Raw genomic sequence first — 10799 nt, 5'->3', positions numbered from 1 at the left:
AATTTTAAAATCAGTGGAGGAAAAAGAGAGAGTTAGATATGAATCTCATTCATTTATTCTTATTTTATCTATCATATAGAATTTTCCCATAAATATTAATAATTTTCTGATGGAGACATGCTCTCACGGCTTGGATACCTGATGTTCAGATGATAAAAGTGATGTACCACATGGTAAGTCATACATTGGAACTCATGCACAATGCCTTCACTTTTAATGCCTCTGGCTCATAGTAGATGCCTCAATGTTTATTGAAAAAGCTTTATGTCTTTTATTGCTTTCACAAATGAGTCACAGTGAGGGAATAAGTGGATCTCATGGCAGTGAATTGATTGAGGCTCCCAATCTAAATAGCACGGACACTTCTAAGAAGAAGTCGTGTTTGTGTTGGACACCAACACTTCTTTGACACTCCCGAACATGTGTTTGACACATCTTGAAAGTGTCCAAAATTTAAAAATAAACTTCTTAATTTTGGACACATGGCCGACACTTCTTGGATACATGATAACAAACATTAATCAATGAACTTTAACTTAATATAAATTTTGATTATATTATGGAAACAAATATGAAGGTCAAAGAGTGGACATACAAGTAGGACATGGAGGAGTTATCAAATTGAAGTGTATACATATATATCTACATAAATGTATAATTATTGAATACATATAGTGTCCTTATTATGTCTTTTTCTATGTGAAAGAGTTTATTATAATTTTATTATTTTTGAGCTATAAATTTCATATTTCAAACATGGAGTACTGTTGCAAAGTGTGTCTCAAATTCCTATTCTAATTAGGTTTCTATTTTTAAGGTTTTATTTTGTTAGGAAATTTGTAATTAAGCAAATCTTGGGCTATGAGAAATTGTAATTCTTGTCTTACAAGGAATTGGGTTTGAAACTCTATAAATAGATACCTAAGTTATGAGTTCAGACTTATGAGATTAAAAGAGATGTAGTCTCATAAGGGAGTTGATGGGTAGATGTATTATGTGGGTTGGTAGAGTAGGAAAAACACCGGTGACACTGGTAGCGAGGAGATAGGCTTGTGGAGTGGTACATGGTGAAAAGACGTGTGGTGTTGGTACTATATTATTGTAATATCTCTATTAATCATAGTGAAATCTTTTTTCATCCATGGACGTAGGTCAATTTTAGCTGAACCATATATACCTTGTGCTTGTGTGTGATTATTTTGTTGGCTTTCATTGGCTTTATGTATACATACGCTTCTGCAACTCCAACAAGTACTAATCAGTCACTATAATATAAGTTAGTTATAAAAATATTTATTTTACTTCCGTGTACTAGCCGTGTCTGCGTCTACTTTTTTAAGGTTTGCCGTGTGAATGTGTTTGTCTCATGTTGTATCCATTTACCATGTCTATAACCATGCTTCTTGGCTCCCAATCATGTTTTTCTATATTGGTGTTTGTCAATGCATCTTCTCTGCATCTTGATCCTCTGAAAGGACTCAGTATCAACTCAAACACTGTAATAGACTTTCTTATATTGTTGTTTCTTTCTAGAGCCATGTTCCTCTGCGTGTTGTATCGCAGAGGATCCACTCACTTCTTTTGGATCATTGGAAGAAAGGAAAAAAAAAACTATAACTGGAAATGGGGATGTTGACATGCATTAATTGTACATTTTCCATCTACAATATGATTAGAAATTTTAGTACAACCACTACTGAATTACCCTATCACAGCAATGTTCATGGTTTATTATTTAAGAAACTATAAATGCATACGGGATGTTGAAGTGCCTAAATTGTATATGTTCCTACCATAATATGATCAAAAAGTTCAGTATAGTTGCTGCCGCAATAATCTACTGCAAATATTCTTATTGTTTTATTGTTCAAGACTCTTGAAAGCTCCCATACTTTTAAGTTTGAACCTTAATGTTTTCTTCATAATTGAAAGCTTCTGGCTTCATATATTTGTTCAACCTGAGTAACTGATTTTTGAAAAAGGTAGTGAATAATTCTGGAAAACTATTTTTTTTTAGATTTCTCATAATATTTTGTTTATATTCCCTTTTGTAATATCACTCACTGATAATCAGAGTGAAGCTTTATGTATCTTCAATTACTGACAGAATATCTGATAATGGAACTGCAGATAAATAACTGAGATTGGATGCATGGATTCCCTTATCTTGAGCCTGCAGAAGAAGTTAAGCATTTTTTAGAGTGCTATACGGGTAATGGAATGGTAGATGCTATAGAGGTTTGGCAATGTAAGAAAGGAAGAAGAGGTGTTAAAGTCCAATTCACGACCGATAGAGATGCTGAGAGTATTATCTCCTTGGCTAAAGAACGCCTACGATATGGATCTTCTGTTTTAAAGGCTTGGGATATAAAAACTGATATCATTCCGAAACCAAGGACCTATGTAAGTAACATGGAATCTGTAACCTTGCATTTTGGATGTCAAATATCAAGGGATAAGTTTTCAGTGCTCTGGAAAAGTGCAAATGTTTTTGTGAAATTTAGGTTTGGATTGAGGAAGATATACTTCTTCCTATCCTATAGATCTGTTGACTACAAGCTTGAACTATCCTATGAAAACATTTGGTAGATTGAGCTAAATCGTCTACGTGGTCAACCAAAGTTTCTCCTCATCCAGGTTTGCACAATTAAATTTCTATCATTGCTGACATGCCCTCATTTTCTCTTTCTAGCCTTGCTCATTAGAAAAATAAATTCTTTAAGCATTTTCATGTCCAATACAAGATTTAATAATTTGTGCCTTTGTTATGTGGAGAATTGGTTTCAATATATGTAAAATCTTTTATGACTTTCCTATTTACAAACATATTAGGATGCATTGTAGATAAATTATATCTTAACTATTATGAGAATGGCCAAATTTTCAAGTTTTATAGTCTTCCGTATCTAATTATTGAATGCCATTTTCGTTAATTGATACAATGCTTTATGGTGTTGTTATGAGGCTTAATTGATTCAAGAATAACAATTATATGGATCCTATAAAGTTATTGTTATTATTATTTTTGATAAGTGTGAATTGTAAATAGTTATGACAAGGCCACAAAATTGTAAATAGTTATGACAGGTTTGCTCCTTGATTTTGAGGAAGTCGTCATCACCATCCCTGCCTTAATCCCATATAAATGAGCTACATGAATTATTTGTCTCCATTCTTTTCTATTACATACCATTTCACCTACTATGTTTCGCCTTTTAAAGTTATTTTTAATAATCCCATCCTATCGTATTTTTGGTCGCCCCCTTCATCTAAGTTTACTCTCTCTCTTTTCTTATTGATGGGCGCCACTCCTAATTTTTCTCTTACACTTTATTAGTGAGTGTATACCTTCTACTCACTCCAATCATCCATCTTAGTACTCTCATTTCAGCTATATGAAGTCGTTATTCTTATTTCTTTTTTAAATTCCAACACTCTATTCTACATAGCATAATTGGTCTAACAACGATCCTACATGTTACCCAAGAATTGACTCTAGAGGGGGGGTGAATAGAGTCAATGGCCAATTTTCACAAATTATAGAAGTACAATTTCTAATCAACAATATAACCAATTATGTAATAAACAAGATATGAAGGTAATCAATTTAGCATAACTGTAAAAGAGATAAGGGAAGAGAAATTGCAAACAATAACACGGCGATTTTTGCGAGGTTCGGAAACTCCTACTCCTCGGCTCAAGATCCCTCTTGAGACTTCCCAAATTCCTTAGAGCTTCTCCTTAATGGTGGAGAGCAAACCTTCAATTGAAGCAAGACCTTGTTTCTCTTTCTTGCTAGGAGAACACCCTTTTCCTAGGCTTCCTTTTGGGTCACACCAACCCTTTACAGTATCCTTGCTAAAAGACCACCTCTCTTAGTTTTACCTAGGCCACACCAGCCCTTACAATTTCTTTGCTAAGATAAACTCTTCCTCCTAGGCTTACAGCAGATTTGTAGATAGAATTTGTAATACAAGAAATCCTCTCAAGAACTGATACAAATCAAACCTCACAATAGAGTATATATGAAATCAAGTGAAGCTCAAACTCTAAATGTGAAATGTATGAGAGATGATGAGGAAAATACAGAACAAAAGCTCTGATGAAATACTAAAACAAAAGTTTAGCAAATGCTCACTAAATGCTCTCTGAAGTTCACTCTAATTCAACTATGGAAGCTTGTATATGAGATAAAGATCGATGTCTGAACAGAGGCTCTATGAGTGAGTATAACCAAAACAAAAGCTCTGTATAATGGTAGAGCCAAAAGCTCTCTTTGATGCACTTGAATGAATGTTCTTGAATGCTCTCTCAAGTAGTATAATAGAGCAAAAACTCTATAAAGATTAAAACAAGAGCAACGGCCCTTTTAATCTTTACTGGAATCTCTCAAGATAGAATAAGAGTGAAAATGAGAGAGATGAAGAGAAGATTGAGAACAAAAGCTCTGATTGCAATGTGATTTAATGTCTCTTAATTGGTGTATGTATTTGCAGACAAGCCCTCTGTATATATATAGAAATTCGTAGCTCAATATAGCTGTTAGAAGTGGTTATAGGAATTAAATGCAGAAAAAAAAATGCCGTTGAAATTCAAAACCCTCAAAGGAGCCGACTCTTTGCAAAAGTGGAGGCGGCTCAATTTCAAATGGAGGCGGCTCCATTAAAAAAGTGGAGCAGGCTCTTTTTCTGAAATGGAGACGGCTCAATAGAAAAATGGAGCCTTCTCTAGTTTTGTAGAGCCTTCTCTACTTTCTTGAGCCTTCTCTAATTTTGTAGAGCCTTCTCTAGTTTTTCATTGAGCCTTCTCTACTTTCCTGAGCCGTCTCTAATTTTGTAGAGCCTTCTCTAGTTTTTCATTGAGCCTTCTCTATTCTTTGAGAGAGCTAGCTCTATTTCTTATAGAGGCTGCTCTTGCTTTATGAAGGCTGCTGCTAAATTGGACAGAAAAAAGTGCATGACTTCAAATGGACATAACTCAGTCCATGAAACTCCAAATGAGGTGAAATTTGAGTCTAAATTTATTGTCTTGAAGTCAGCTATCTAAAACCACCGGCCTTGCTCAAAAATTCCAACTATAGAAAAAGTTATGGCCATTTAAGTGCAACCTGGTCAGAATTTTCACAAAGCAGAATCAGGTATTTTGTGAAGCTCATATCTTAGTCATTTTTAATCCAATTTAGGTGAAATTTGAGTCTAAACTCAAGGGCTCGAAGTTAGCTTTCCAATGCCACTAGCCTTGTGTAAAAATTCCAACTACACAAATAGTTATAGCAGTTTTAGTGTAAGCTGGTCTGAAATTTTCTAGGCTGAAAATAGCTTCTTTTGAGATGTCCATCTTTCTAGCACCTAGGACTTTGATGAATGATTCAGTTAAGCTCAAGGCCTGTTTCTAAGAGTCTAGGGACATATGAAGATGATAAATTTCAAGTACATTGTGTCCTAGAGTCATTTACCAAATTTTGGCAACAAATGCTTTAAAGATGAAAAATTAATTCAATGCATTTTCCTTTTCTTTTTAGATACCAAAATAAATATAATGATTAATGTGCATGGTCCTAGAATTTCTAGCTTAAAAAATGAGTTCTTTCAAAGCTTATCAAGCTTGAACTAACTCTTTCTTAGCAAAGATTTCATATGACAATATATATAAATGAAGTTCCTAGTCTAATGCTAATGATATAGGAGCATATAAATGATGTATGATATGCATGGTCCAATAGAGATGAGCTTCAAATGAATTCATAAAGACTTTGACATTGAATCTTAAGCTCTCACCATCCTATCTACCCTTTTCTTCATTCTTTGACCATGATCGTTTAGGCTTGATAAAGACTTTCTTTCTTTCTTTGAAATGCTTTGTGTGATCTTTGAAGTCCGAGTTCTTTAATTTCTTGCACTTTAATGCTTCCTTGAATCCATTGCTTGAGTGTTTAGAATGCTTGAAATGGAACTTCTAGCTCATCATTGAGGATTGAATGATTGATCAACTATACTTCACTCAATGAAAATATTAGTACATAAACATCATTAATGGTTTTTAATCATCAAAACATAAGATTGACCTTTAGATAAAATCCTTAGGCCAACACTACCTATCCCCGACCACATGGCAACTCCAAGGCGTTGTTCTGGGCCTAGGTAGCTCAACCACGTTAGAGTCTCTCTCTAGTTCCCTCTAGATCACATTAATGCCATGGACCACTAGGCAACTCCTAGGCGCCCGGGTTTTCGCAAAACATTTCTCCAAAACCAATTTCATTTCATTTCAAAACATATCTTCCCTTTTTCCTTCCCAATGGTAATGTATGAATTATACAAGTCCTTCAATGCCATGACAATATAAAATTTTCATACATATCATCAACATCATTTAAGCATACTTAAAACATGAATTTCCACACAACATCACATTCTCATATTTATAAATCATGGCAATTTAATAAGAAGGCATATAATGATAACTCAATCAAGTCATGTATCATCACCACAACTCAATTAAACTTGTAATTTGACATATTCAACACATAGAACACCTCTTCATGCTTGCTATACATACACAAATATAATAGTCATAAAATAACTATACAATTTAGTATGCTTTTAGTCCAGTAAAAAGGAAAATTCACCAAAATCAAAGAGAGTATGACTCAGAGAACCCCTACCTCATAAATGAAGAACGAATCAAGGAAAACCCCAAATTTTTAAAAATTGCAAGGTGGCCCAAATGTAACTTTGTTTCTATCAATGCGAAGCCCTCGTCGCACTCGTTGACTTTGCCTTCAATGGCAAAGTCAAAATCTCAAGGACAAAGCCTAGATCTAAGCTTAAGTGTGGCAAAAAGAAAAAGAAAATAGAGAACAGAGGATGAGAGAGACAACGTGACTGAGAAGAGAAGAATGATAGTCAGGTAATGACTATGAAGTTATTTGAAATGACTTATATCATCTGCGGGTCCCACAACTTATTAAAATATCAACCTTTAACATTAATATATATATATATATATATATACACACACACACACACACACTAGCAGTACCATGCATGCTCTCACTGTCCTTGACAAATCGAAACAATAATTAACCTTTGACTAGACATCATGCTAAAGAAAGATTAATTCAGGAGAAATGGTTAGCCAGGCCATTCTCATCATCGATCTAGTCTTAACATAAACGTTGTTCCTATCCTTAGGTCCAACCCTCAAACACAATCTCACACAATCCACAAGACAACCATGAGATCCACTCATTATCAATCCATCTCTCCACATAACCTCAACAACCATACAGTCATGCACCTGCTCTAAAGATCCCAATCATACCTCAATCACACAACCATAACAAGCTAAAAGTAATACGAAACCAAATACCACAATCATCGACCCGCATAAAGGCTCTCCGATCTCTTTATAACACCCATACCATGAAAGCAACTCCCTAACATTATTTGATTCAATTCACATCTCGTCAAAACACACAATACGACTATCTCATGCCTGAAATCTCAAAACCAAAATCAATCATCCCCTTATTCCTCTACAGAATCCCACATTCACATTTCTAGCTGCTTAGTACTCAAATAACACCAACACATATCCTCAAGACACTACTCCAACCAAACATTTGTAATGACATCCAAGTACATGACTCACATCACATCACCTAATCATCTTCAAACTTACAATTCACAACACATCCCCAAGCCATCATCGCTAATACCAGACACTGGAAACACACAATCCCTATTTGGCAACTCGTGTCTCACACACCATCGGTCAAAACCACTCTTACAATAAGCATTACTAAAACCAAAGACCCCACCTCCCTCCGTGGAAATGAGTCGACCAAACCAACCAAACCCTTACCAGAGACCTCAAACAGCACAACAAACCACACACGGGTTCGCCCATCCGCGGACGTACACAACTTCTTCATGGAGAACAACGTCGTCCTTGTCAGGACCAGAACAAATGGAAGGGTAATGAAGCCCGCACTCACCAGCGACTGACAACTCGTACCCGAATGCACTTGACACCCTGTCACACGCTACTCATCAATCGTCCAACCGTGGACACCCAATCTCACCTGAGATGAAATGAACTCCTTACACAAGGAGGAGAACCAACCGGATACCCGTACAGAACTATAAACTCAAATCTAGGCGATCTCGCCACTAACAGGCCGTTATACACCTGGAACCTCGCATAAGCTACACCGTGATACCCATACTAACCAAAACAAGTTAGATCCATACTACCCATTAATCGAGTACTAGGGTATATCCCATAATACGACCATCGGACAAGAGTATCAACGCTCACAATATACCAACACTAGAAAAAACCACAGCCCTTCGGACACCGCGTCCTGTTCCATCTGGAACCCGTCACTCCCAAATGACAACCTCTATGCTATACGATGACATTAGATCACCCATTCCATCTTTACCTTTCTAGACGATACTCACTGGAACACCGTGCACACAAGACCGATGACCTCAGTCACAGCAACCCACTGACTTGTCAAAAGAAAAAGGTGCCTACATGGCAACATCGCCCTCACTGGCTCTAGAAACTAAACCGTCCACAATCGCTTCAACCGTACACATAGCTCCATCACCTACCTGATAACATACAATAAACAACTTATACTTCCTAATCCACCCTCAGATCATACCTTAAACCATTCTGTTCATCAGTACTAAACATCACGCCATAACGCCTCTACTACTATCATCCTCGAATGACAACTAAAACTCACGTCCTATCGACTCAACAAGCTACCGCCAAACGATCTCCCCTTAAGCATCCCTACGATGACACCATCATAACAAGAGAGTATGCCCCACTCTCGATACTCTCCACAGCAACCACTATTTACCACCAGAAAAGAACCTCTATACTGCAATGCCAAGACGACAAAATTCAAAAGAAATAAAAATGAGCACAAAACCTAGAATGCTCAACACCCAACTGTCTTCTCAAAACCATCAACGATGCAATCAATCACTAACGCTTAACTGATTACTTGAACTACTCTTCTTAAGGCAATCTACGTGCCTAAACAAGAAAACTTCATGCCTTAGGTTCAACATCAATACCTCTCCTCTTCACCATTCCTCTTGGCCCCAACAAAAATCAAATGGGGCTACAAGCTAAACCTATAAGGTTTCCCTCATCCCAAACATTCTAATCAACAATTTATCTCTTCAGATCCTCAAACAACAAGTACTACCTCCTGATACTCCAGACATACAACTCCAGTCCACATATTTCAAATTCTAAAACACAATTCATTTGGTAACGCAGTACCCGTCATCTATCTCACTTCATCTACGAACGACCAAGCACTTCAATAACCCCATACTACTTGCCTTATCGTGCAATCCTACACTACATTGCTAAAACTGACCATTACACACCACTTCGAGACTTTCTCGACAACCGTGCACCCCGCTCATCAACCGAGCCATACAATCAACTCTTCAAGAGTCAATCACCCGTAACACACTCCTGTAGCTGTCCGAAATGGGAATCACTCCTCGACAAACCAGTCTCTAAAACAGACTCTTACAAGATCACAAAATGAACCACATCCTGCAATCGGTCATCCAGCACTGGCATGACTCCAATGAATCCACACAAAGTATAGAATAAAGATATACAAGACATGCCATAAGGGAAAACACAGCAATGACAACAATAACAGTAACAACTACAATATAAGACATCCAACCATATGTATACAATACATGCTAATGTAATACAATGACATGCTAATGTTGCTCCCCATTTCCAAAACATTTCCGTTTCATCGTTCCAAACCGTTAATGCAGCCCGACCCATAGCAGCTCTATGACACCACGAAAGAAGGATTGGCTAGCTATCCCTGACCACACGGCAACTCCAAGGCGTCGTTTCGGGCCTAGGTAGCTCAACCACACTAGGGTCTCTCCCTAGTGTTCTTTAGATCACATTAACGCTACGGACCACTAAGCAACTTCTAGGCGCCCGGGTTTTCGCAAATCATTTCAAAATATTTTCCCAAAACCAATTTCATTTCATTTCAAAACACATCTTACCTTTTTTCCTTCCCAATGGTAATGCATGAATTATGCAAGTCCTTTAATGCCATGACAATATAGAAATTTCATAAGTGAAGACCGAGTCTTCTTTTTCCTTTTCCGATTTTTCCGTCATTCTTTTTTTTTTTTTATGTTATTTTATTTATTTATTTATTTGTTTAATTCTTTTTCGTGTAATCTTAGGGTTTTGGAGACCCGAGATAGGGTTTTGAGTTCGGATTCGATTTCCGGCATCGCATGCATTCACCTTATTTTATTTCCCTAAAATGCATTGTTTCACTTTTGTAGGAAAGCATGCTAGCTTGTTCTTTCATTTCCGTAGGGGTATGGATGCATAGTTTTTTCGGAAACATTTTCACTTTTTGGGGTACTTTGTGTAATTAACTTTTCTAGATATTTTGTCTTATGGACTTTTTTCCAATTATTATTTGAGATATTTAGAGGAGAGGACTGGTTGGTTGCGGGTCCCGCTTGAGACCTAAATTGATAAACACCGAAATGACCAACAATGCATTTTTAAGAGTTCTTCACTCAAAGAAATACCTCAATAATAATCCAGAAAGTTAAAAAATTTCCGAAAATAGAAAAATTAAAAATGAGTAACATTACAGTTCTACCCTGAAAACTGTGAAGAAGAAAATTCGTGAGTCCTAGAATTCCCTTCTTGTTTTTCCCTTTCTATTTTTTTCTGAACTAGTATTCTTTACGTACTTT

Source organism: Cornus florida, unplaced genomic scaffold, assembly GCF_030987335.1.
Source record: "Cornus florida cultivar Cherokee Brave unplaced genomic scaffold, ASM3098733v1 CherokeeBrave_3.0.0_Hap2_Chr02, whole genome shotgun sequence".
NCBI classification, from domain to species: Eukaryota; Viridiplantae; Streptophyta; class Magnoliopsida; order Cornales; family Cornaceae; genus Cornus; species Cornus florida.
The sequence above is the reverse complement of the archived record's forward strand: the minus strand, read 5'-3'. Positions refer to the sequence as shown.